This window comes from Neodiprion pinetum, chromosome 4, assembly GCF_021155775.2.
Source record: "Neodiprion pinetum isolate iyNeoPine1 chromosome 4, iyNeoPine1.2, whole genome shotgun sequence".
NCBI lineage: Eukaryota > Metazoa > Arthropoda > Insecta > Hymenoptera > Diprionidae > Neodiprion > Neodiprion pinetum.
In genome coordinates this window covers 9,872,674-9,899,144 of record NC_060235.2, presented here as the reverse complement: position 1 = coordinate 9,899,144, position 26,471 = coordinate 9,872,674, and the positions used below count along the sequence as shown (strand labels likewise).

At 37.0% G+C, this 26,471-nt stretch overlaps 1 protein-coding gene across 6 annotated transcripts in view; it reads right to left on the bottom strand.

Annotated features, from left to right (window-relative positions):
* The window catches only part of Tpst (tyrosylprotein sulfotransferase), a 276,669-nt gene that overhangs the window by 164,468 nt on the left and 85,730 nt on the right, over nt 1-26,471 (bottom strand). For 5 of the 6 annotated variants that reach the window (XM_046624716.2, XM_046624718.2, XM_046624712.2 and 2 more), the window contains one exon: nt 13,028-13,071. The gene's annotated coding sequence lies outside the window, so the exon portion shown is untranslated. Of the gene's footprint in view, nt 1-13,027; nt 13,072-23,268; nt 23,289-26,471 lie in introns of those variants that run through there. The other variant, XM_046624715.2, reaches the window with a different exon arrangement.

The window sequence follows — 26,471 nt, the reverse complement described above, 5'->3', positions numbered from 1 at the left end:
AATCCGTTGGCGAGGTTGGCTTTACATGTGGCCATTTCTATGTAGCCATATCATTCCCTTTTTATCAATCCCTTAATGAGTGAAAGCCAGTGAGTTGAAGTAAATTCCGGAAAGCCTAAACCATCATTCACGTAAACCATTTCATTCGTTGTTCCAAAAACTTAGGGTTTTCATAAAAATGTCGCAACACAAGTGAATCTGGGCTTCTGTTACATTGTGAACCTCAGCAGCCTGTCTCTTTGAAAAAAATATTTCGCGAAACGATAGTAATAATAATGAAAATAATTTACGACCAGTACCGCCATGCCCTTTCGGGTATGTCCCCATAAGCAGATAGCTTGTGCAAGGCGAGGGAGGGATAGGTTGGCGAACATCATTACGCGTCTCATCTTGTCTATTGACAAAAGCGTGAAATCTTTTACCATTGTGAAGACACTGGTGTACCCGGGTAGGTGTATACTTCCGGAGAGGCTCGAGGGCGCGCAGGCCAGCGAAAGATATGCTATATCAGAGGTTGCCCCGGGCGACACAGACCATTGTTCGCATTTACTACGAAGGAAAAGGAAAGAGTATGTACGAGCAGGCGAGGAAAAGATGGGATACGAAAGAAAAAGATACCATCGTGACGGCGAATTGAAAGAATCAAAGAAACAGAGGTAATAATTGAGAAAGGACAAAGACCTCAGGCAGCTACGTTGCCCAGGGTGTGGAAACGACAACCGGAGAATGGCCTGGCCCTATCAGAGGTCTAATCAGACCTAGAATGAGAGAGCGCGAAGGCGTGCATCAAAGGGGTTTGGAACAAGAGATTAAGCTTCCTCTGAGCCTCCTTGTATGTTTCGGAAAGACGCGAAAGTGGATGGTTGTCCTAGTGATATTGATCGCAGATCCGGCTCTCGAGTTAAATTAGAGAATTGAGCGTCAATCAGTATATTATGTGAAGCGATCGGTATGAGCCTTTCAATGGGCCATCGATGGAACAAAGCCGTTGAATTCCACACAAGGGTTTCAATATTTAGAGGTGGCGATTCTCGATTTTCTATTTCCCATTTAAATAACATGGGAAAAATTTTTTTTTAAATTTAGAATTTTATTGCTCGAAAACGAATCAGTGCGAAGATATAAAAAAAACATATTCTTGTAGGAAATTTTACGCTCTACAAAAAAGATCTGAATAAAGATTTGCGCAAGGTAAGTCGTTTCGGAGTTATCAGGCCTCAAACATCGAACCGTTTGAAATAATGATGTTATTAATTTATAAATGCTACAAAACTGACTCGTACCGTTGATTAATGAAATTTATTAATTAACATTTCATCGGAAGTCTATAGTTTCAATTTTAAAATCAATAATATTGTGTATTTAAGTGATATGAGTCAGTTTTGTAGCATTTATAAATTAATAACATCATTATTTCAAACGGTTCGATGTTTGAGGCCTGATAACTCCGAAACGACTTACCTTGCGCAAATCTTTATTCAGATCTTTTTTGTAGAGCGTGAAATTTCCTACAAGAATATGTTTTTTTTATATATTCGCACTGATTCGTTTTCGAGCAATAAAATTCTAAATTTTTAAAAAAATTTTTCCCATGTTATTCAAATGGGAAATAGAAAATCGAGAATCGCCACCTCTAAATATCAATATTAAGAGCTCATATTTTACCGAGGTCATTTTTGAGGGACACTCGGAAGATTTTTCAACGTTCTTCGAAAAAAAAAAAAAAAAATGGGCGGTTTTTTTGAAACACTCTAGTAAGTAGATACTCATATAGGAATGAAAAAAAATTAGAATACAGTATTTGAAATATATGTACGTAGATGTCAAGAAGAGGAGTAAAAATTTAAAAAAAAAGACGATAGCCGTTCGAGTGAATGAATGCTGATAGGCCCCGATGCTGACATGAATTTCAGTGAACATTGAACCATTCAACGTATAAAATATTCTTCGGAGAAAATTAGAATTTACAAGGTGCAAGCGAGGACTAGCGGGGATAATCTCTGGTGAATCTGGGTGAAAATTTTTCAACGAGGATGAGGCCTTAGCTTGCGAGTCACGTTATACCTTCTTCCTTCCTTTAGCCCCATCAGATATTTATTATCCCATTTAAATTTGCATTGAAAAATTGGCCAAACTTTTACCACGATAAAGCGAACTTGCACGATAAATCTCAAGACTTACCCGATAAGAACCTTCGGCGCAAACGCGTCGGCTCTCCCCATCCCATAAGGATTGGCGTGGATTAGCAGCAAATTCTTTCGCAGCTTTCCCTCCTCTTAAGATGAAAGTATTTTTACAGAGCAGGAATAATTTTCCAACCATCAAAATATTTTCATCTCACAGAAAGTTACGGAAATTAGATAGAGGAAAAATAAAAAAAAGATAGGACGAAGTTGAACAACAGAAGAGTACGTATAGCTGTGAAATGATTGAAATAAGGGATAAAATTTGGTACAAGGAGGTTTTGTGGGTCGGTTATTAGGCATCTGAAGTCGGAATTTTGAAATTCAAAATGGCGGATCCAATATAGCGTACCAAAATTCGGAGTCATTTGATTTCGATGAAGCTCGCTGCTCGGGGGTTTTAGAGGTCGCAGAGTACGAATCTGAACCTGAAATTATAAAATTCAAAATTTTGGACCCAATATGGCAATAATAAGTGACTTCTGAGGTTTTGGTCTACCATATTGCATCCGCCATTTTGTATTTTTAGAATTTCGAGTTCAGATTCGTAATCGGCGACCTCAAAAGTTCTTGAATACCAAATTTCACCAAAGTCGAGTAACTTTTGGGATTTTGGCCCACCATATAGGATCTGCCATTTTGAATTTTCAAATTTTGAGGTCAGATTTATAATCAGCGACACAACAAAACGTCCCCTGTACCAAACATCATCGAAATCCGTTCGACAGATTTAATATGCCCCTTGAAAGGTTTAGTTGGGAAAATCCACCCTCTTGTGTGCACGGGTTAGAATTAAGATGAACGTCTAAAACAAGTGAGAGAATTATTTTTTAATTATTTGGAGCGGATTCAGGGGTTGAGCCGGTCGAAATTCAAAAATGATCTTTTGAAAGACCACCCCAATACATATGTACCGAGAATAATTTTACCCATGATAATTCTCATATTTTTCAAAATTACGATTGATAAAATTTATCCAATGGCAGTCTTTTACTGGGCAATGAACTTATTAAACCACGTTGAAATAATTTTCATCTATCAATACATCTGGAAAATGATTCCACGGATCTTTAGATGATCCGTGCTGTCGGAACAATTATCGTACAATCGATTTGCTCTTTCCGCCACAATGTAATCTGTAATTACGCCGTCGCGTCGAAGAAGAAGCAAAAAGACAAGTGAACAAATTTACGAGAAATGAACATGCAAAAAAATGTTTTTCAATTATTTCGTATACTTGTGCAATGAAACTTGAATCTCTGTTCGTTTTGGACAAATAATTATTATTCTATTGATCAGTCACTGTATTATACGCCCGATCATACGCACTCTTAGAAACAATATTATGATAAGATGTGGAATCCTCCAGAAAGCACAACTGGTAGTAAAACCTTACACCAAATACAGTGAAATAGTGACCACCTAAAAAAATTCTTCGTTCATCTGCGAACGTATCAAGGTGTCTATTTGCAAAAAGTATCTCACTCGTTTGCAAAGTCTGCTCAAATCTGACGGCCAATTCTGTTATAAAATCTATTAATGCAAAGAATTCATAACGAATTCCTGCGATTAACGTGTACGTAGATGATTTCAAGTGAAATCTGCGAAATTCTCGGTAAAAAAAAAAAAAAATAAATAGAACACTGAGCTTGTCGTATCTCACAGGCTGGTAATTAATCTACACATAATCATACGTGAAAACATAATAACCACGGCCCACGTGGTCTGTCATAAAAAATAAATTTGACCTTATATTGACGCGTTCAAGGCGCCGCTGAACTGGCTTCTAATATACATATTTCGTGACGTCCGCGTCACAAGCGGGGAAATTTCCTCGTTAAAGTTTGCGAGAACGTGGGTGCGAATCTGACTAGGAAAATTTTTACAACGTTGTTTGAATAAAATTTTACGTCCCTAACTCATTGTCAGTCATTGTTAACGTGGATCGCTTATAACGTTTAGCTTTCCGTAAACACGTGGCACACTTTAAACGAGGAAATTTTCAGGTAACAAGAGCCAGTTCATGATGGCCGCTTTCCATTTACGTCAATTCTCTAGCACAACACGACACTAAGTGATTTTATTGGCCTATTCCGTTAGATCCGACCGATTAAATCACTTGATGTGCACAAGATGTATGTCGTTTAGATCATCGTTGATTCGTTTCCCATTTTCCCATTTTTGAACTTATTTGTAACAAGGAAGTGATAACAAAACTGTTACGTAGTAATTTTAATGTTCTTGTTTTTAGATTCATGGGAAATTCATTATTCTTACGAATGTGCAGATGTAATAAATGTTCAGTCTGCGATTATTTGTTCTCAAATTAAAAAACAAAAGTATTTATTGCCAAACCTTTTATGCGACTTTCCCAGCGTACCTGGTGCAGAACTTTACTAAATTTTTTGATATCTGTCTAATTGATCATGTGTATTTAATGTTGAAAATTATCAAAATATATCAAAGTTTTGTTAATACTAAACATAAGCGATTGACCATTACAACTACCAACCGACTTGAAGTGGTCACAAAAAGGCGTTGTCCTGAGTCTCAAGTCATATTGACTCAGCCAAGCGACAGGGAACCTGGGACATTGATGCGTTTGATCTTTGTTTTAGCGACCATTACCGGCGTCTGTAAAACAGGACAATGGATGATCTAGCAAACTGCAACCTTCGCTCAAAAGATCCTCTCTATGTAAGAAAGTTGATCCTATGTTTGTATAAGAGTGTCGAAAACGTCACTCGACCTCGCAATGTCAATCGATAAATCGACACGCTGTTAAGGGGTTGCTATGATCGATTTCTACGTTGCCGTATATATCTCAAATTAGCCAAGTATACGAATCTCAAACGCAAAAAGGGAAAAAAAGCCCTATTCTACATGCAATTTTGAACGAAACCACTCCAACACATTTTCGTTTAACACAAAGACAAAGAAATGGCATGAATTCTACGAACTTACAATCGCTATTCCGTCAAATTAATGAATTAGCTTAGAAAAATATGATTGTTCGTTTAGAAAAAAGAATCAAGAAGAAAAAGTATAGGTTTAACGGTTAAATCTTGAGAATCGATTCATTTCCGGTAGAATTGGAAGTTCAAATAAAACGGGAGAAAGTATCTTTTCACGCCCATCATTTGATTGTAAAATCCTGTAAGATTCAAATTTTTTCATTGAGCCGCTTCCGAGATCATCGCTGAAGTACGTCGGACAGACCGACGGACCGAAATTTTTTTAAAAACCTGTATTTCATAAATATAAAGATTCGTTGAAATTCTAAAAACTGATTTCCGACCGAAACCAATACTTTTCTTATATCACCAAAGGTGATGACAAGTAGAAAGAGGTTCAAATTGTTACATGAATTTTGTGTGCATTTGTTCTGATTGTTTGACTTTATTCTGTTGGTTTGTTAGTTTTATTAATACCGTTAGGTAGTAACGTAAGCTGAAGAAGCAGTAGTTCAAACATCACATGCCCCGGTCTGATTTTCGCTGCTGGCACATGATGTCTATAATAAGAAGCGTGAATAAGTAAATGGATGAAGACAGTCAAAGTTGATCGTGAGCATAACAAAAGTAAACAAGTACTGCATACATCTCGTACGAATTGAAGCACATAGTGTTGATTACAGAGGATGGGATACAGTCGACACTTGGTTGCGAGGACACAATTTTCCGACGAGTTCATTGTAGGTTATTGGACAACGTTGACGACAATTTTGAGCCTTATGTCACTGACGCAGATATTTATACTCGGTGCTTGCAAGTATTTGAATTAAAAAGAGAACACAGAAGATCGTTCATCGATACGAGATTTATCGAATACTTTCCAATTAATGCGTATTTGCTACATTTTTTGGTTAAAATTGTCTGTCTCTTATAAAACAGTGCTGAATGTTATTCCACACACTCCGATATAGATTTATTGAATTGCAGAAATAATTTCTTTTTTTCCATTTATGGGCTTCAAGAGTTTTTTAAAGATCGAAATACACGAATTGTGAATTCTAATCACGAGGTGAAATGGAGAAGCAAACATCTCACTTCACAGATCCGTGATAACAGTATTATCGACAGTGCGTCAAGTACTTCGTGAATTCAGTCACTAGCTTTTGACAGGCTGCATCTGCAGTGATTCGTAGAAAGGATCGACGATTTGCAAAGATTTTAACAACGTTTTCTGTAAAGACGATATAACTGAATTCGCACGTCATAGATCAGATTTTTCAACGTCAAATATAGTACATATCTAACAAGCGACTGACAATGAAAATACTCAACGTTGAGTTAAAGCTTGATAAAATTTAACTGTGTGTTCCGTAGATTGATTTGTTAGCATTAGAGACAAAAACATAAGTCGTTACAACATAAAGTAGATGTAAGAATTAATTTTGAAAATGCGTAACATTTCATAATTTTAAAGTGTTTCAAATTTGAAATTTTTTGTTTAGTGTCTTTGGTCACCAATCTGTAACTCACATTTACCTCTCAGATTTTTACGATTTGTTTTCAGAGCTTTCTTTGCAAACACTCCTTGTTTTCGCAAAGAATACTTTGAATTCCGGAAGTCCTAAGCTTTTCCTATATTGTGGAGTAGATAATTTAAATTAAGCTCTTGCTCTCGCCGAAGCTATTGTCACCCAAGAATAATTTGCATGATTGCGTTAGCTGGAAAAAAGAGGAGAAACCGACCGCTGAGCAACAACTCGCAAAAACTGTTGGACAAGTCGTGTCATTCAGGGTCCAAATCTGCGAGCTGAGGTTCAAACTCGGTTCGGCTACTCTTGAGCAAGGTTTTCTGTACTTTTCCTGGTCCCTCGTGCGAATACGGGTGTCGCTATTGAATTATTGATTAAGACGACTGCAGTCACATAATGATGACACCCAACGGTTCATGGGGACATATCCCATTAGATACGGCGGGTGTTGGTGGTGACCATTATTATTGTTGTTGTTGTTTGTAATTGATGCGACCCACGTTAAAATTTTTTTACATCGTTGCTTCATTATTATCAAAAAATATTAAAAGTAACCGTATAATTACGTGAGGTAAAACGTGTTTCGACTGTGGGCTATTTTTGTGACGTCATTGTTCAGTATTCCAACGCGTCAAGGTGTGATAATGGAGTAAAAGTTTATGTAAAAATGGATAAAACATGGAATTCAGATATCAGTAACGTAATGTTAAAGCGAGTGAGAATCAACCGCAAGTACATTCAGTGTTTTTGTTGATATTTCGCTATTGCAAATCACTATAATTTCTCCATGTCCGAAACAATGTCATTACTCTGGAGAGAAAAAAGCGTAATATACGATTTGCTCACTTTATGGGCAGTGTGACAGCTCACTAAAGGAGCTAATGGGACAGAAAGAACAGACACATTGCGACATTTGGGTTGTCAACATGTATCTCAATAGCTTAAAAGTCCGAGGACAGCTTGAATACAGTCTGGGTGTGAAAGAAAGTCTTGAGTAAATATATCGAGAGTCCATCAATTACAATCTCAGAAAATGAATAGCGAGATTCTTTGAAAAATATCCCGTTATAGGCAGTATTAAAAGGATTTCAAGAAATCCGGTTATCACGCCTAATTCGAAACAATGCAATAGAAACGAATGGTATTATTTAGCCAAAGCAAAAGTTGACCACTTTACGACCTTTTCATGGTGTCTCGTACACAGGACTAATAGAGAACCTAACAGTAATTCTCTCATTTTGCACAACGTCTAGAATCACTCAAATTGAAAACAAGTAACACAACTATTAACGCCCAAATTCAGAGTATAACAATTACCTGGAAATGCAAAATCCTCCGAATTGCAAGTAGGTATTGAAGCTTATTTATTCTGTATAATGTAGTTTACGTACGATATTGAATCCTCCATACACAGCTACTATATTACGTGCGATAAAACCGTAGGTATAAACCAATCGTTCTTTACGAGTCGTTAAATCAGAAGAATGGAACGCGATGAAACAATACGAAACGATATCGAATCACCTTTCGCAAATAGGTAGGCACATGTGGGTATCCCGTGTACTATACGCTCCTGTCAAAAAGAATTATTGACCGGTAGAAAAAATTTATGTTTGCCATAATAGATGTATAAATAAAATAAATACTCGTTAGTCCGATTAACTCTTATCTCTACGTTCGACGACGAATATAATTCGAATGTAGTCTCTCATACATTTATTGTAAGAAACAGCGAATAAATTCTTTCGTACATCACACCGAACACCGCGCAGCATTGAACGTTGATCAAGAAATGACGCGTTGAGTAGCGAAGGTTGTAACAAAAAGCACTAGTGAGAGAGTAACATTACCTACTTAGAATTTCTTTTCCCCAGGGTCTACCCGCTGAGTTTGTAACCACATCCGGTAGCACTGAAACTCGTAATCAACTGGCACCTCTTTGTATACTCTGCGAAGTTTGTATTATATATTTGTTTTTACGAAAATCACAACTCATCAAGCCAAATTAATTATTTGTATGTTCATTCATAATTAAATATTTACATAGAGCGGCGGCTGTCGCTGGCAACGAGCTTGTTTAACGAATTAACATTTCGGTACAAACGTTGGGATAAAGATGTTACAGTTATGGCATTAGGATTTGCCATCTGGATAAGTTTTTATCATTCACTGGCGGTTCAATTAGATGGATTTTCAAACCGATTGGTGTTATGTCAGTTCGATACGATACCTACTATATTACAGATAGTTATAGAATTGAATCCATCGCGCTCTTGACAGTTTGCAAAAAAACGATCTATCACTTTTCTTCTCCGGTTAACGCAAAAGCGTGATGATGCGCGTTTAGAACTTTGGGGCATCCATGACATTTACGATTCATGCGTTTGCGGTAGACTTACTGGATGTAATCAAGTCAAACAAGTAGGAAAACACCTGTATTATGGAACTTAATTGGTAGTTCAAATGTCATGTCGATTGACAAAGATTGGAGTTTCACTGACGTGTCCCTTCCACCAGCATTTCCAACAAAGATTCAGATGAGATCCAGAAAAAAACTCTCAATAAGATCCAATGAACATACAGAAACGGTATTGAATTCAAAACTTTTCCCCGAAATTTTTTTTTTTAAACGGCCTATCAGAAGCCCGGTCTTGGCATGTTTCGAAAAGAAAATACAATGTTTGAGAATTTTTGGAGAATTTCAAAAATATTATTATCAAAATCGTTCTCAATATTTCTAAATAATTAATCGGTCGAATAAGAAAATCTGAAAAAATTGGGGAACTGTTTTAAAATTGAATATATAGTTTAACCTGTTGTGGAAATCTGGGGTGTAACCCACATAACAAAGAATATTTCGGAAAACTTTCTGAAATCTATCATGAAAGGAAAGAAACCTTTCAAAAATATTTCAACAAAAGGTTACTGCAAGTTGAAAATGTCCGCGCCAGAAACTTGCCAAAAATTTCTTGAATTGTTGTTGTTCTTAAAGAGATTCTCACAATCTTTCTATAAAATATTTTACTGAAAGTTTCTTATAAACTTTTCATGTTATGTGGGAAGCCACCCTGCGCCAAGTAAATGGTTCGTATTACACAATTTCTGAGGAAAAACGGAAATTTTCACATATTTTCGTTTCATTGAATGTCAGTTTTAAGATTTCACAATTTCGTCAAAATCGATCGCTTCCAACTTATAAATGTATTATACAGTTCTGTTCTGTTAGACCTCTGGAAAAAACTGTATCTTAAAGTGCCAATGTTGAAAGTTTGCAGTTAAATTTATAGAAAAAAAATTGAAAGTTGAACGTTTTATAAATATTATGGGGAGGCACTCACCTAGTCTGTCTTTTATGTTTTTATTTAGGGGTATGTTAGATGAAAATGAACAAATAACAGATAGTGGACCCGGTGGTTCCTAACTTCCACCGTATTTATCGACTCCAAATGATTGTACTATTTATTATTGTTCAAAAATAGCCCTTACTTCTAATGACATTATTACTATTATGCATATTATTATTATTTCAGCTCGTCGCGAGTTTGAAGTTGGGAAGTTCACAGGCTGGCGCATGTGCCCAAGCCAGTTTGTTTGGAACTGGGATTAAAACTTCTACGAGACGTTGCACCTAAGTTTGCGAACCGATCATTTGGATATAACATGACATATTACACAAATACGGACGAAACCTTAACGAGTCCTTAATAGCAACACGGCTATGGCCGTCGATTCATTTCCTATTTGTGAATGACGAGAAGCTGTTCTGGTTTTCTCATGATTAATATTACGTTTTCGAGAAAGTGACGACCGTAACCACTTGGTGTGTAACAAAAATGGTGAATGCGGATCTTCCGAATGAACAACCTTCAGCAATGGTTATTTAAATTTGTTCGCAGCAATCTCGTGACCTTACTTCTCAAATCATGACCTTTATCATATCCAAGTGTACATGTAATGGTACACGCACTCATATAAACCTCGTGTATATCGATTGACTAACAAAGAGTCCATCGGTTGTGGTTTGCCAGTCCAAGTACTTGCCAGGAGTTAACGTCAGGAGTCCGCACATAGTTGAGGAGAAACCTCGCGTACAAATTTGCTTTGGAAAGCGTACCTCATTCGTTAAAACAATGAACGACGAATACTCCAATTGAAACATTTGAGATTGCCGACTTGTATTATCCTACGGTAATAATGCGTAACTTTTCCTTGTGGACGCTTTTGTTGAATTTTGGTTCAATTTTCATCGCTGTAAATTACTTTCTCGAAGGCGAATTCACGAATTTGTTGACGAAACGTATTCCGCATTTTACCAGAGACAAGCAAATTATACCCAAGGTGAATAACTGCCAAATCTTCCATCTCCGGAGCCTCTCTGTTACTCCTGAGTTTCGCTATGCACTACTTAACCTCTGTAATAAAGTCTGCCGGAAGTTCGTGTACGTAGGTACAGGCCACCTGAAGTTTGAATGTACTTAAGACTTCTCTGAATCTCTTAATGCCACGTTAAAACTATACAGCGAAGTAAGCAGGAAGTTCATTGTGAACTCGCTTAGCTATTAGTAGACTCTGTAGTCAACGTTCGAGAACTCAAGGAGTGTTATACTCGGACGAGATTCATCATTTGCAATGCTACTTACGAAGAGACTAGATCCAAAACAGAATCTCACGAGAATAAATATTCAGCCAATTTAGATGTGATACTTACCACAGTGGTGAAAGTGAGTTCAAGTTTATTCTATCGACACGTGGAGACGCATCCCTAATAAAATATAGTTAATGAACAGTTCTTTGAGTTAAGGGTTGAAAAATTTCAAAGCAATTATGCGTTAATTCATCTATTTATATTTGATAGACGATTGCAAAGTTATCGGGATGCATTGTTTTCGGTTTATTTTTACGAACACGTTATTCAGTTAGCACTTTTAAAGTAAGTATATTCGGATCTTTTGTTTGATTTGTTCATTAGGATTCTTTCAATTTGTTTTTTTTTTTTTTTACGTTTTACGTCATCGTATTAGCGAGAAAAAAAGTATCGGTTTTGATGAAAAATGACTGCAATTAATTTTAAGATCTTTTCGCGTATTGTCTATCAGTAAATTTAATTACCTTGGAAACGGCTGTAGGGATATAGATCTGAAATTTTAAGGGTGTATTTAATGACTATCCAAGGTGGGAAGCTCTAATTTTCGGTCTGAAAACTTCCAGCAATTTTTTTTTTTTTTTTTCGTAGTACATAACTTGATAACTTTGTAGCAACCAAGTTACGAGAACTCTCAGGCAAGCCTGTTTGCTACCGTGTTTCCTTCGTAAAGCAAGAGGAACTAAGTTTGTTTTCGTCACATTATGAACGGAAATAAATAAGGATTCGAGTCATTCTGTGGGAGACTTCGAACAAGTCCATTCTTTGTTATAACGTTCAATTTGCGAACACGGGTTATCGAAAACAGATTCGTATACTTGCGTAAATTTCACGCGATTCTTTGATCTAGAATAAACTTTCACAAATTAAATGACGCGATACCTTGGAATTTGCTACCACGAGACGGTTTTATTACCGATTATTTGGAAAGAAATCAAGTATTACGTATCGAACTGACTCGTAACTATAAAATGTACTTCGTTTATTGCGCTCCATTGACTACATTCCGAATACATAATATATGTATATCTTTTGAGTACATATACGTGGGTTCTACATTGATACTGACAATGAGTTTAATATGAACTTTGCTTCAGAGGAAAGTGCGTCATGGATTCAGGGAGAGAGTAAGATGTAATGAAGCATCCTAAAAATTTCACTTTTCTTACGTAATCAGCCATTATCTCTAACGTGACGGGTTGAAAGTCAACAGTGCTGTTCTGTATTTGCCGTAAGGATTCTCCGCCCAAGTTTTCAAGTACATGCACAATTTGTAATACGTTAGTGGTATTTCATTTTCATAATAACTTTTCAAATGGCTCAAGCGATCGACTACAACCCTTCTACATGGGCAGAATCTACAATATCACCACAAGCATACGTATTGGTATTGGTAACAAGGTATTCAAAAAATGATCAACGAAAACGGAGAAGATGGCCAAAAATTTTGCCACACAATCAGGCCAATATAATAATATACAACCTAAGTAGTTCTAAGGTGGTTAGGTTTGACTTTGGATTGACGTTGTGGATGGTGGTCATCGGTAAAGGGGGGGTTTACTGGAAATTTTTTGGAAGGTCTACACTTGAATGATGACGCTAAACTTATGGTGGTCCACAATCCATCAATTTTGAAGTTGTGGTCTGGCAAGCTATGTGCCAATTCAATAAATCAGAGAAACGTTGCAATGAGGTTTTCAGAATCAAAATGGTACGTACCAAATTCGGTCTGTGACAACAATTGCAGCTGGAAGACGTGTGTACTGAAATCAGAAGAAAAAAGAAATTAAATAAATATGTAATTCTTTAACAATTTCTTAAATAAATAATTAATTAATTTAATAATCAAGTTAAGATTCTTTTCTAAAAATATTATTATTTCATTTAAAATGACTCTGAATTACGAGGCTTAGGCTAGCAGCCAGAATTAGCAGCCAAATGTTCGTTCGTAAATATTAGTGAAGGCCGAAAATTAAAATTTTGTGTAACACTTTAAACCCCAAATACCTTTATAAAATTATGAGGATAAAATGGTACTGTATTTTTCTATTTCTAAAAAGTCTTACACCTTTGGCCGCTAACTCTGGCTGCTAGCTTCAGCTTCGTCTCTGAATTTACAATTATTTAATCAAGGTTAGTCTGATTGTACAGGTGTATCACAGACATTTGTGACTTGGATTATTATTATTCAGAAGTCGCGTTCAGTTGATCAAATAAAAAATAATCACACCGGTAAAAGGTTCAAGATGATTGGATTTATTTCTGCTGAAGAATGATAAAATTATTTTTCTGATACATCAAGAACGAACGTCGACTGGTGATTTTTTTGGCAAAAATATCAACTATATGTAACAATTTATCTATATATTAAATAAAAAATTTTGTAAACACAGTAAAGATTATACATATATATATATATATACAAGAATATATATATATATATATGCATATACTCGTATATATGTATGTATACACACACTCTTTGCTTTTTATGTATATACATATATACATATATATTAGCGTGTGCCTCAACAAGCAACAAAATTTCGGTAAAGCATCTCAAAAAAAAAAAGATCTCAGCCAAATATGAGCTCTTAATATTGACATTTAGTCGAGTTGCCTGTTTCATTTTTTCCATCTTCCACTTAAATGTCATGTAAAAAAAAAAAATCGGAAAATTTTGAAATTTTTAAATGGCCTGACTTATAAACTATCTATTCTTATAGGAAATTTCACGCTTTATAAAAAAGTACTGAGATCTAATATTCCTAACTCAAGTCGATGTATATTTTAAGTCGCCGTCTTACCACCGAGTGTTCTTTTCCACCTTTCAGACTTCTTACTCTTTTCTCTCTTTGCCTTGCACAGCTTTCAAATGGTGCGTTGAATGCTTTAAATTTGATGGAACTCAAATTTGAGTAGGACCGTATTTGCTGTTATTGATATATGACTATTACGTTTCAATAGTCGCAATAACTTGGGTTTTTTTATTCAAAACGGTAAGGTGAGTGTATATGTCCATTATTTCTACTTCGAAAGTTAATTCGTGCAGCTGGTCCCTGTAATAACGTAATAGAAACCAGAACTAAGGTCTGTTCTTATGTTTTTTCGGTCATCTCCTGAATCGCATTCAATGACATTTGGCTCAAATCATCTACGTGAGAGATTTCCTCGTTGTGAACACGTGCAAACGGCAGCGTGAAGGCAATTAAACCAAATTTGAAATCACACCAAAAGGACGGTTGCGATGTCGTCATCCCTTTTGACCGCGGGTACAAAGGTGGAGAGTCATGCTGTTATACAGTTCCAAAGGATGAAAAATTTTTATGACATATCTAAGGCCTGGTAAATAATGTATGCATAGCTGTGTTTATGGTCTGTGAATTCTCGTCAGGCAACAGAGAACGCTGTGGGCAAACCACTCACCGAGACAGGTTCCTGCCAAACTTTGCTCGCTGTATTTACCGTAATTGTCCCACCTTACGCAAGTTTATAATGACCTTGGTTCTAACATCTGTTATATTATAAGATATTCGCCGTTACGCAATTTAATCGACAATAGTTCAGCCGCTCAAGAATTGCTCTTTTCACAGTTTCGATACGCCAACGCAGTCACTGAAAGTGGGTATATTACATTTACCGAAGCATAATCGTGAAGTTGGAAGTAGGAATTGAATTCTCAGGATTTTCAAATCGCTTCAAGAAATTCCATGAAGATGAAACAATCAGCCAGAGCTAGCAGCCACGTGTGTTAAACTTTTTGGCAATAGAAAAATGCAGTCAGGTTTTATCCTCATAATTCTATAAAAGTATCGAGGGTTCAAGGTATTTCACAAAATTTATATTTTCGGATTTCACTACCTTATTCGAATGAACATTAGAACGTTTGGATGATAATTCCGGCTGCAAGTTTCAGTTTCGTCAAATTCCGAAAACAATTCAAGAATATTTCTAATGGCACAGCTAAATCGATGATACTTCAAGTCTCGTCCTCGTGATTAAACATGTGGTACCGTCGTTTAGTGTTAGATGTCACTACATATTCAGAGTTGAAGTTGAAAAGAGAGTTCCCTTTCTACCACGCCACCATCTTCATAACGTTTTTTTTTTTTTTTTGTGCGTTGTTTTATGCCAGTTACACGTTCCTCAACAGTACCAACTTGATGTTAAGAGAAAAACTGTACAAGAATTACAAGAAAATTAAAGAAGAGAAAGCAAGACAAGGCGGAGACTGCGCAAAAAGTTTTGAAGACGATTCGGTGTCTACAAAGAAGGCTGAAAATAGAATAAGACTAGTTATGGCCCGTCTCCCCAAAGCCACAAGGCTTTTACTATAAGTTTGATATCAAACCCCAAAAGACGTACCATACGACAATATGCAGTGTAATTGTGAAAGATTTCATCACGCAATTGATGAAGATCAATATCATAATCAATGAAGAAAATACTGAGCCATCCAACCAGGAGCTGAACGAGATTTATGATCAAGTCCAAGTGACATCATTGGGTCTAGAAGATGACACCTTGGTAGTTTTCGGAGAAAAATTATCTGACAATGAGCCCAGAAGAAGAGTTGACCTTAAATATTGCACTTGCAGAGTGGTAGCGATCATAGATTTCATCTGGGCTTAAGAAGGGAACCCCAGAGGATCTTTGTTAATAAGATATCCTCGATTAGGGAACTACTTGATCGATGTTCCAGAATTGAATCCTGAACTTGAATTACCCACTAAATACGGCAACTACGAAACATCAACTGAACGGAACAACCTCGTCATTAAAGAAACATCCTAGGCTCTACTATGGCAGTTTGGGGAACAGGTATTTCATGCTCCTATCAGAGAAAGAAGCTTACAGAGAACCTTTGAGATGCGAGTCAACTGGCTGACCACCGTAACAAGTTGTCACTGTTGCGAAAATCTTTCATCACACCGAATTTGAACAGAAAATTTGAAGCTACGGTGAAATAAATTCCACCACTAACAAATTTCATTCCAGTGGCACTTGATCGACAGAGTTCGAAAAATTAAATCTATTGAAAAGATTAGCAGTTCACTGAAAATAACACTCACAAATGATTTCAAGGTGAAGAAACCACATCCCTATGAATTCAAGTAAGCAAACTGAAATAACCCATCGGTCAAACAAGATGCTTCCCGATGAGCGACAAAATTATCGGTCACTTAATAATCAAGCAAGCCCATCGAAGAGGATTTAAAGGTGAGGAAATGTGCAGGGCGATTGGAACTTTTATCAATTGAATGGGAAACGATGGCAGAGAACTACTTCGTCCTCAATTACATGGAAGGTTACAGGATTCCGATTTGCCAAGGGGTAATACAATCAGGTAACCCTGCACAGTAAATCTTGTCTGAAACGGAAATTTTTAACGTTAAAGCAGCTAATAATAATTTACTAGCTTTAAGAGAAATTCACCTGTGCCTACACAAGAGTCGTCAATCCTACCTATGAAGTTTATTATTGGTATCGAAAGCAAATGGATCTGAAACGTTCGATATTTAATTTAAAACAAACGAATAGGTTCATTGAAACTCCCATTTTAAGATGGAGGACTTGCGAACAACAATTAAGCTTACTTTTTTCCTCCGACTGATGAAATTAGTAGGAAATATTTGAGATTCACTTTTTCGAACAAACTGTACGAGTTTGCGTGTCTTTCCTTAGGTTTGTCTTCGAGACCCTGTATTTTTACAAAGATTATAAATTCTATTATTGTTTGTATGAGATTAAAAGGTTTAAAACCGACAGTATAATTCCTTTGCTTTGGAAAGGACTACAAAGACTTAACGGTTGATTTTCTTCAAAGGCTGATGTGTTTCTTGTTAACTTTGAAAACGTTGCACGGTACCAAAAAACACTTGTAATTGTTGTGTTGTAATTCCTATAAATCTGTGTATTATTTTTGCAATATTATGGATTGTTAATTTAATGGATGAAGAAGAAAATAGATGCAGAACAAGCGTATAATTGATGTTGACAAGTTTTTGTGAGCACAAACAGAATTTCAACAAATTATCAGTAGCTACGTTCGGTGAAAACGCATCTTAGATCGATTAGAAAACCTAGCGCATTATTTATTCCTAACTATCCTACCTACAACGCCAGACTACTTTGTGGGAACCCATAACTTTATTTAATAGTTAATTCGTCAGAATGAATCGGTGCATATTGAGCCAAAAGATATATAATCTTATCAGGTTTCTAAAGATAATACATTTGTGCTCTCTAAACTTTGACCTTTCTACATTCTATCTTTTCTAGATTTTGACTTTCCGCATTTGGAAATTTGACAATTTTAACTGCATAAGAATATTTTTTAAATATCATTTGACCGTCAAATTTCCGAAAATACCTCGTCTTCATCGAGTTCTACTAAAAGGGCATATTTTCGAATCAATAATACATATAACGATCGTTCTCTGTAATTTTCGGAAATACATTATTTTTTTTTTTTTCAATATATTGAAAAAAAGAAACTTGACTCTTTGGCATCTTTTAGTATAAGCAATTTTCAGCTTTGGATCACTTTGACCTGTACAACCATTCCTCATATGCGACAGGTGAAAGTTTTTAAAATTTTGAAGACAACAACAACAAGAAAACGGCTCGGGACTTTGCCTAATCTCACCTTAATCAGCATTAAACAAAAAACTTTCCTACAAATCTGGGTTGGAAAGGTGTAAACTTTTCGTTGTAAGTATTCAAAAATCCTGTTACTGAAACGACGAATTTCAATTTTCTGTTGATCTACTTAATTTCAAGTTTTTTCATTGCTGTGATCCCCATGTACATGATTGTTTTACTGAATATTATTGCTGTCGGCTATTCGATCCAATATTAGTACCTAAAAAAACTTCTCAGCGAAGTTCCAACATTTTATTATACAAAATGGCACTTTACCGATCGAAAACATACGTCATAAAGCGACTTTTTCATACCTGAGCCGTGGAAAGATATTTTGATGCTCGAACTGAACTTCGCTTACTCTCACCAATTCTTTCGTTGACTCGACACAAAATTATTTAAAGCAACGCTGCAACGTCACATTTTATTCGCCGCCCGTAAAGAGATATTCATTTCACCCAAATAAACTTTTTTCTCAGTCTATTTGAATAAAATTTGGAATAGTATAATATTTTATACAAATATTTGCATGTGAATCTATCTTTGATATTATGTAGATAAATTTTGATGTGAGCAATCTTATTTTCATCCGGATAATAATACTCATTATATTGTACTGCACGTCGCACTGGCTTCTGTTCATAATGAAATATGCAATAAGGGAAGTATTAATTTCAGTTTGACGCCTCCGGTCATCTTAAGCTTCAAGAAGAATGATGATCAACGCGATCGACCTGCGCTCTGTGCTGCTTGGGTGAAACGTTTTTACCGAACACTGATCAATATCTCCTGTTCGTCAAAGTTTCAAAACCGTTTTCTTGTTTATCCACGTTGGAGCAATTGGTCTGTTTGGATATACTGCCGCCAAATGGTATTCCATACGTTGACAACCAAGCTCTTGCGCATCGCCAACTTGCACCATAAAAAATAAAAATTCACATACGGCGCTAAACAAACTTTTCTTCACCTACCAACTAGTGTCGCAGAATGACAACGGTATCTGTAAGCTCTGTGAGTGTCTGCTTTCGTAGGTGCCGAGACGTTGTTGACCATCGATCGGGTCCAACTCAACTTACAACTAGAATAATATCGTTTTCTTTGCTTGATCACAATCCAATTGATTGAAATAATTAATTAATGTGTGCCACTAGTCTACATTTGTTACGTCAGACTGGCGATCGATCTACGCGTACTTGTCCAAAAATCATGCATTTAACATTTCCAATAAAACTGGTTGCGTTTTGACATTCAATTGATCAGCAATCGAGTGCGGTTTTTCCATAGCCTGGTGAATTCCAGCGGTGAGACTTTTGCGCCAGTTTTCAACCATGTTTAGATCATGTGGCTGTTTTCCAGCAAAGATAATTCGAAGTCCACAAAGAATGAAGTTCTCCGACCATTTCGTCATTTTATTGAAGCCGTTTACGATCCAACTTAACGTAAAATGATCGTGGTCAAATGTATGATATGATTCGATGTTGGATTCCTATTTCGACTGTAACGATAGCTCGGTGATGTGTGATAAAGAGGAAACCACAGAGGCAGAGACGAGAAATGCAGCGACGACATATATACAGTTTGAGTCGTACGAAAGCCGTCAGCGACTGATGCTCGCTCTGACTCTTGGGGATTCGCTTAAATCAACAGCACCGCTTCGAAGCTAAATTAATAGGACGCCAATAGTGGGTTGATATTTTGAGGAAATTGATGAAGGCTGCTGCTGCATACATGTCAATCGTTTTGGAGAAACCAGGAATATTCAATCACTTGATATCTACTTCCAGAATGAACGTCGACACTACAATTCAGTTTCTCTCTCACTGCAACGTTGTGAAAAGTATCACAGGTCAAAAGAAAATCACACTGACTCTTCTATAATATCAAATTACACAGGTTTGCAACCAAAAAACTGCACACGTTTTCATACTGTTTCTTATAGATTGTTATTCACTGAAACCTGGAAGAATACTTAAAAATTCCATCACGTCAGGTTTCTTCTTGAACTCGTGTTTGTAGTTTCATTTAAAGTGGAACATTCGTTTAACTCGAAATCTGGTATCCTAGTCTTGATTTTCAAAATTCTATACAAAAGTGATTACTCGTTTTCATTTGTTTTTAGTCAGTTGAAGTTTTGATTCTTGAATCCTGAGAGATCGCCCACATAGACGTACCTTTGCATGGCTCGGAGCACTTTTACGAAATCTCATGATTTCAAAGCATATATTGCGAGACCCAATTTCTGACAGCGTAAGCTTACTTCTGTTTGCGGAATCCGCCTCAGTTACGAAAGCTGCTGAAGCTCAGCTAAAGCGCCTGAGTTAGACAGGCTTGTGGCAGATGCCGCGTTGTGCAAGGTTCCATAGTCATCGTCCTACCAAAATTAAATGTACTTTCGGTAGCCTATCTACCAGCGCATTGTTAACTTGCTAAGAATCCACCCGATATATGTCGGTTGTTAGCGTTCGGCTTTATAATCATTTGGAGATTTGACGGTTCAGAGTTTGATTATTTGGAACTTTAAAAATTCGGATCTTTGACCTGCGCCCGGTTAAAGTTATAACAATAGCTCGCCATCGAACATTTCGAGTAGCTCGAGAAAAGTTACATACGTGTTTGCATCATTTTTTGAGACATAAATTTGTATACTTGTTACATTTTTAGTGAATAATAAATTGTTTATATCTTAGATTCTCTGATAATTATTTCACTACAAATTTTTTATACGTCTCTGAAAATTTTGTAACGTTGTCTCACATAGTCAGTCATCTTAGATGTTTTTAAATAAATTCATGTAATATTAGGAAATGTGTAAATGTTATCAAAATTCAGTCACCATCATGTTTCCTGTTTACATCGGACAAATTGTCCCAACAATTCCTCCTTATACAATTTTGACAACACGATTTTTTTCTTCAAATTTGTGGTGTATTGAGAGGCCATGGATTTGATTGAACTTTATTCACCTGTCGTGAATAAAAGAACAACATAAAATCTGTCCTTGCACTTTTGCTGTATCTTTAATGTAGTCTGATCGCGCCTCGTGCGCTCCTATAATTTAAGATGTAGAGCACCACGGATCTCGTGCCTCTTGCTTAGTTCAATTCCATTTATTCGTTTGCTTTCACTTTCTTTACTTATTGTTACTTCTTACAAATGAATGTGGTGGTTTATTCACCCTTTCATGTACTCGTATTTCAACTGATTTTGTTCAATAAACTTGCTATTATTCATTAGCTTGCTCGGACTTTTTCCTCTACTCCGTGAGGGTTTTTACCCCTTAGTGAATTGTCGTTAGTTGTTAGTTTATCCGTGAAATTATTATTTTTCTTCAAACGATCCGACTCATTCCTTCCTGAATTCTTTCTTTTTCAGTATAAGAAATAAGAACTGCCATCTTCCAATCGGAAATCGTGTGCATATATTCGGGTCTCAGTCGTTACTACTTCTAAGTTTCCCTAAATTTCCTGTTAGTATCTGTCCGATCCAGTTGAATTTCTATGGCAAAAGACATTCAGCGAAACAGCCACTTCGTCGAATGTTCGGTTCAAAGTAAAAACAAGTAAAAGCTCCCACGCGGTAAAAGCGGACACGATTTCCGTTGGCAGGAGCCCTTCGTTCTGTTTTGCATTTCTCAAGGGGATTTTCAAAGTGCACCACTGGCTGGAAAGAGAAGATCGATACACACCGATGACGAACGCGATCAAGTGTCAACCGCATTTTACTGCGCAGACTGCAACGGCACTAGAGCCGAGCCAGGGAAAGAGATGAGAGCGCAGTTACGTCGATCGATAGACATTTTATCCACAAACATTCGTCCAGTTACTATCCGCTTCAGGATAAAAATTATCGGCATTTACTCCGAGCGCGTTCCTCATCTCGACCCATATGTAGCGGCTGCAACGATGTAAATGTATTGTGGAAATTCTCGCCTTGGACGATTGCTGTCGTTCAGTCGTGCAGGCATTCATCCCTCCATAACGGTCCACGGATCGTTGTAGATAAGGACTCTTGGCAATCCGCAATCTGCAGTAACTGATCACTGCAGCCTGTGATTCCGACAGTTGTTCATCGAGCCGTGTCAAGAACCCCGATCTGACCCGAAGCCTTTGTTAGCATCGAGGGCCGAGAGTGGCTACAGGAGATGGTGTGAAAAGGTTGTTGACTGTCGAAATGCACTCTGAGGATCCATCGAGGATGGTACAGCACCATGTCGTTAGATCGGAAGGAAATCTATCAGAGGTCGAACTAATGCTCGCTGGACTGGACCGCGGCTCTGCTACATCTATTTTGAATCCCCGACGAGGAGGACTGCGGTACTCGTTCTAGATCCAGACTGCAGGGCGAGAGTTTGTCTTGGAAAGAAGAAGTGAAACACGTACTCACACTGAATACAGATGAATTCTCAACCTCTGCGTACATGGACGGTGGCAATATCGTCACTCGATATTGACATCTGAGAGGAATTCGGAAAGATGTAGCTTTTTCAGTACTGCTTTATTTTCAATTTTGAGCTTCCGCAGGCGACTGGGGTTGGTGACTGAACGTGTTGATCAGCAATGCATCGAAACTCACGTTTCGGAACTTTCTTCTGTCACATACTGATGATCCTACGTCGAAACTCCTAATTGAAAAACATTTCGTGAATACAACTGTGCCGAACAAGAATGTGTTGAGTTACGTACTCGTTGGGGATAAGCTCTTCTCAAAATCACATGTTTTGACCCATAGATAAAATTGTCATCTGATGTAAACGAAACAAAATCTGTTTTGATAAGGATAAAAATGAGCAGATACGTCGTGTCTAAGCGTGTTTTCGACACACCGTCCGTTGAGAGGCGAGGAGGTAAGCAGCTTTTTGTATCTCATTTCTCGAAGATGGATTGAAATTTATTCTTACCCAAGACTCGATTATTTCAAGGCCTTAAGGCCTCAAGGAATATAATTATAATTTTCTTTCATTTCAACTCTTCTAAATGAAAATATAAGTGGAAACAAGAACATTCAGTTTCGCTTAAGTCTGCTCTCGATCCATTCTACGTAGTAAGAAATTTAACTACAACGTAAGACTTATATTTGTAGTATTTCACTAATTAAATAGCGGCAGTGTTAGGCATTAAAACAGGAAATCGTATCAAGATGGAGACGCAAAGGATAATAGTAATTTTCCATCTCGCTAAAGGCGTGGTAAGCTCAGTCATAAAGTGAATGTGATCTCAGGATCATATTTAACACGAGAGACTGCGGCTTAAACCACACAACGGAGGTGATTGGTCGACCTGCACTTCGAGTTGCGCTTGTTATTTCATTGTTCAAACCTGGCTTTGCTGGTCGCTGATGCGCTGCCTCGCTTGCCTGAAATGTCACTCTGGAGTAATCAGGACGATGCAGCTTGTCCCATGCTCGTGTCTCTGAGTGCCTGCTGAATTGCAGGCATTGCTTGTGATCCGAGCAAAGCTTAAGTCGAGTAAACTTTACGAGATCAACCGAAAGGTGGTAAATGCCTGTGCTTTATTTGCTCAGCAGTGAGCCAATTCGCCGTAATAACCTTCCCGGCCTCCTAGTCCATCCAACGTCGCAATTCATACCGTCAAAATGCTACGGTGCATGAAAATCCGTGTCAAAGTTGCTTGCTGTTTACACTTTAAAAGCTCGTCTCACGTCTACGAAATTAATGAGTATACCTGCAAATAGAAGTTAACGCAATGCGAAGATAAATTAAGAATAAACATCAGAAATTTTTGTGTTAGTCGGTAACAATGAAGATGCAATACGGAAATAGTTGATTCAATCAGTGACCTAGATAAAATCACAGGCATATGGGATTTGAACAAGTTTTGATGATGCTTGAATAAAGTGCAATTATTTGAGACTGCCTCTCCCCTCGTTCATTGCGCACTTTTCCCAATTTTTTCATCGCTCTTTCGCCCTCTTGCTCACTCTAAACCATCTCTTTCACTCGCTTGTCTGCTCGCTCATATCGCTATCCGATAAATTTTTGAATCAAGTTGAATAACGAGGAAATATATCAGCTGAAACAATGATCACAAGGAAATTTGAAGGTCTCTATCGAATATTGGTAATGTATGTATGTATATTGATAATATAATATATTTAATCACTTGATAGCTATATTTTATAATGTGCCCGGTGATGAACTGAGGAGAATTGTTTATCGGCTATCTTGCAGGTTTTAATTAGCGTCAATTACGTGTACTTGCTGCGGAAATTATTAATTATCTCTCAAATTTTATTTGTCGATTATAATATCATTGTAACGAATTCAAGACAACCACTGGATATAGGTACAATAGCAACTCAGCTACCACAAAACTCAAGTTTTTCTAACAGATGTCATATAAAAGTTATATGAGGCGACCTCGGATGCCTAAAAGATGTCTTACGTCCGAACGACGTCTTTCAGGCGTCGAAACACACGTCACAAGAATTCTGTAAGATGTCTGATAGGCAAACTTTAGAGTTTCATGTCAGCTGGGAAATGGTTCGTTATCTCACCACAACCACATACAAATATCGAAGCCTTTGAAAAAATTAGCCCTCAATTAATCGCTAATTAACCTCGTAAAACTTGATTTAGCCGGCAAACCTCATACAATAAGATAGCACAACCACTAGCGAGACAACTAAGAAGGGTTGATTGTTGAAAACGCTAATGATCAGTTATAGTTTGAATTCAGTTGAAGCCTAAATTTTCAAAAATATACCTGAGGTTTATATACTCGTATAATGCCCCATTGGATGATAATCATATTTTCACATTTCTTACAGTATAGATTTTTTTCAAAACAGCAATCTCGTGACAAAATGTATATATACCAAAATTAGAGTAATTCAGTACATTACGATACGAGGGTCGGAGGGTGACATAATGGCCATTTATAGATGAGTGCGATATTTTCAGCATGAACCGTAGTCGAGGCTGCAAGTGTTTAGTCGGAACCAAGGCGAAGGTTGTAACGATTCAAATATCCCCGCGTCAACCCAAAGCAAGTACTACAATTGTCATTGACTCTAACTGACCGTCAAACGTCGTCCACCTTCGTCGATTTACACCTTTCTTCTAATAAATAATAAAGTATTTCGTTCCAATTCGATGATGCGCCCACTCTAGATAACAAAGGATATCTACCATTGCCGACGGAGTTCAGCAGATTTAATAATTTCACCATAATATTCGATATCTGTTGGTTGCATAGACATTGAGCATGGACTGTGCATTCGGGCAGAAAATAGCTCGTTTCGTAGAAAGAGACAGAAAGGCTTTTCGGTCAATCTCGCGAACAGCGACCAATCACATTCTCCGAAGGAGACAGAGATTGGCCGAAAACGCTTCCGTCTATCTCACTTTTTGTGTGCCATAGGCAATACAGGAAATGAGCAGTTTATTCTCCATGTATACCTGTGAACCCAACGAACATCGAATATTACAATGAAATTATTAAATCTACTGCACTCCGTCGGTAATGGTAGATATCCTTTATTAACTAGAGTGGCGCATCATCGAATTGGAACGGAATACTTGATGAATTTAGTGAAACCGAACATTTACGAGTAAATTGGCCTTTATTTGACGCTTACGATTTGATCCTGCGTTAATTTCAGTTTTCAAAATTCCAAAATTCTGAATTGGGTGAAAAAAAAAAAAAAAAAATAGAAAGAAAATTCATTCCACATTTTTGGAAACGGGGGGCTGTTTTATGCAATTTCTTAGAATTATTTTTTGAACTGATTGATAATTGTTTTTCTGAGACATTTTTGTTTTTTCGGCTGCTCAATTATTCAACCATTTTCTCTATTTTTGTATCTGTACTAAATCTATTAAAATACGTACCGCATCTCCGATTCGATGACGAATTTTTGAAATTATTTCTCGCCCTCAGACACGCTCACGATTAAAAAAAAAAAAAAAATTGTTCGTAGTCCAAACGGCACCCTGCGTTTTTAAACGATAAAAAAGTAGAAAAATCGTCATTCCATTCTGAATCTCGAGTGAAAACGTTGAATCTCTAAAATAAAATGTTTTCGTTCTTCTTTCATAAAAATCCATTTGTATGTTTTTGAGTCGAATTTAAAAATCCAACGGATTAACAAGATTCAACGAGAGATTAAAAAAATTTGACAAACTTTTCGAAAGGTTATCAGGGGTTGTACTAACATAAAAAATCCTTGCTTGAATAAAAAAATCTCACGGTCAACCGTTTAAAAAGTTAGCGTAGAAAGCCCCACGGATACTTAGACTTTGCAAAAGTGGTGGCTACAGTTAAACAGAGTTGTTTCAATGAAATTTCACACAAAGAGTAGGGCATAGCGCGTACTTCTTTTTCGCAAGGTTTCTAAACAGAAATATAGTGAGAAGTGGTTGCCGTTTAATTCGGAGCTTGATCGTTCTCTCGAAGCAAAGTTTTTCCAGCCTGGTATACATCTGTAAGGGTTTTGAAAAGTGGCTACGGTTTATTTTCTTCGACATTGCAGCGCGAAAGCATTCAACGCTCTAATACCT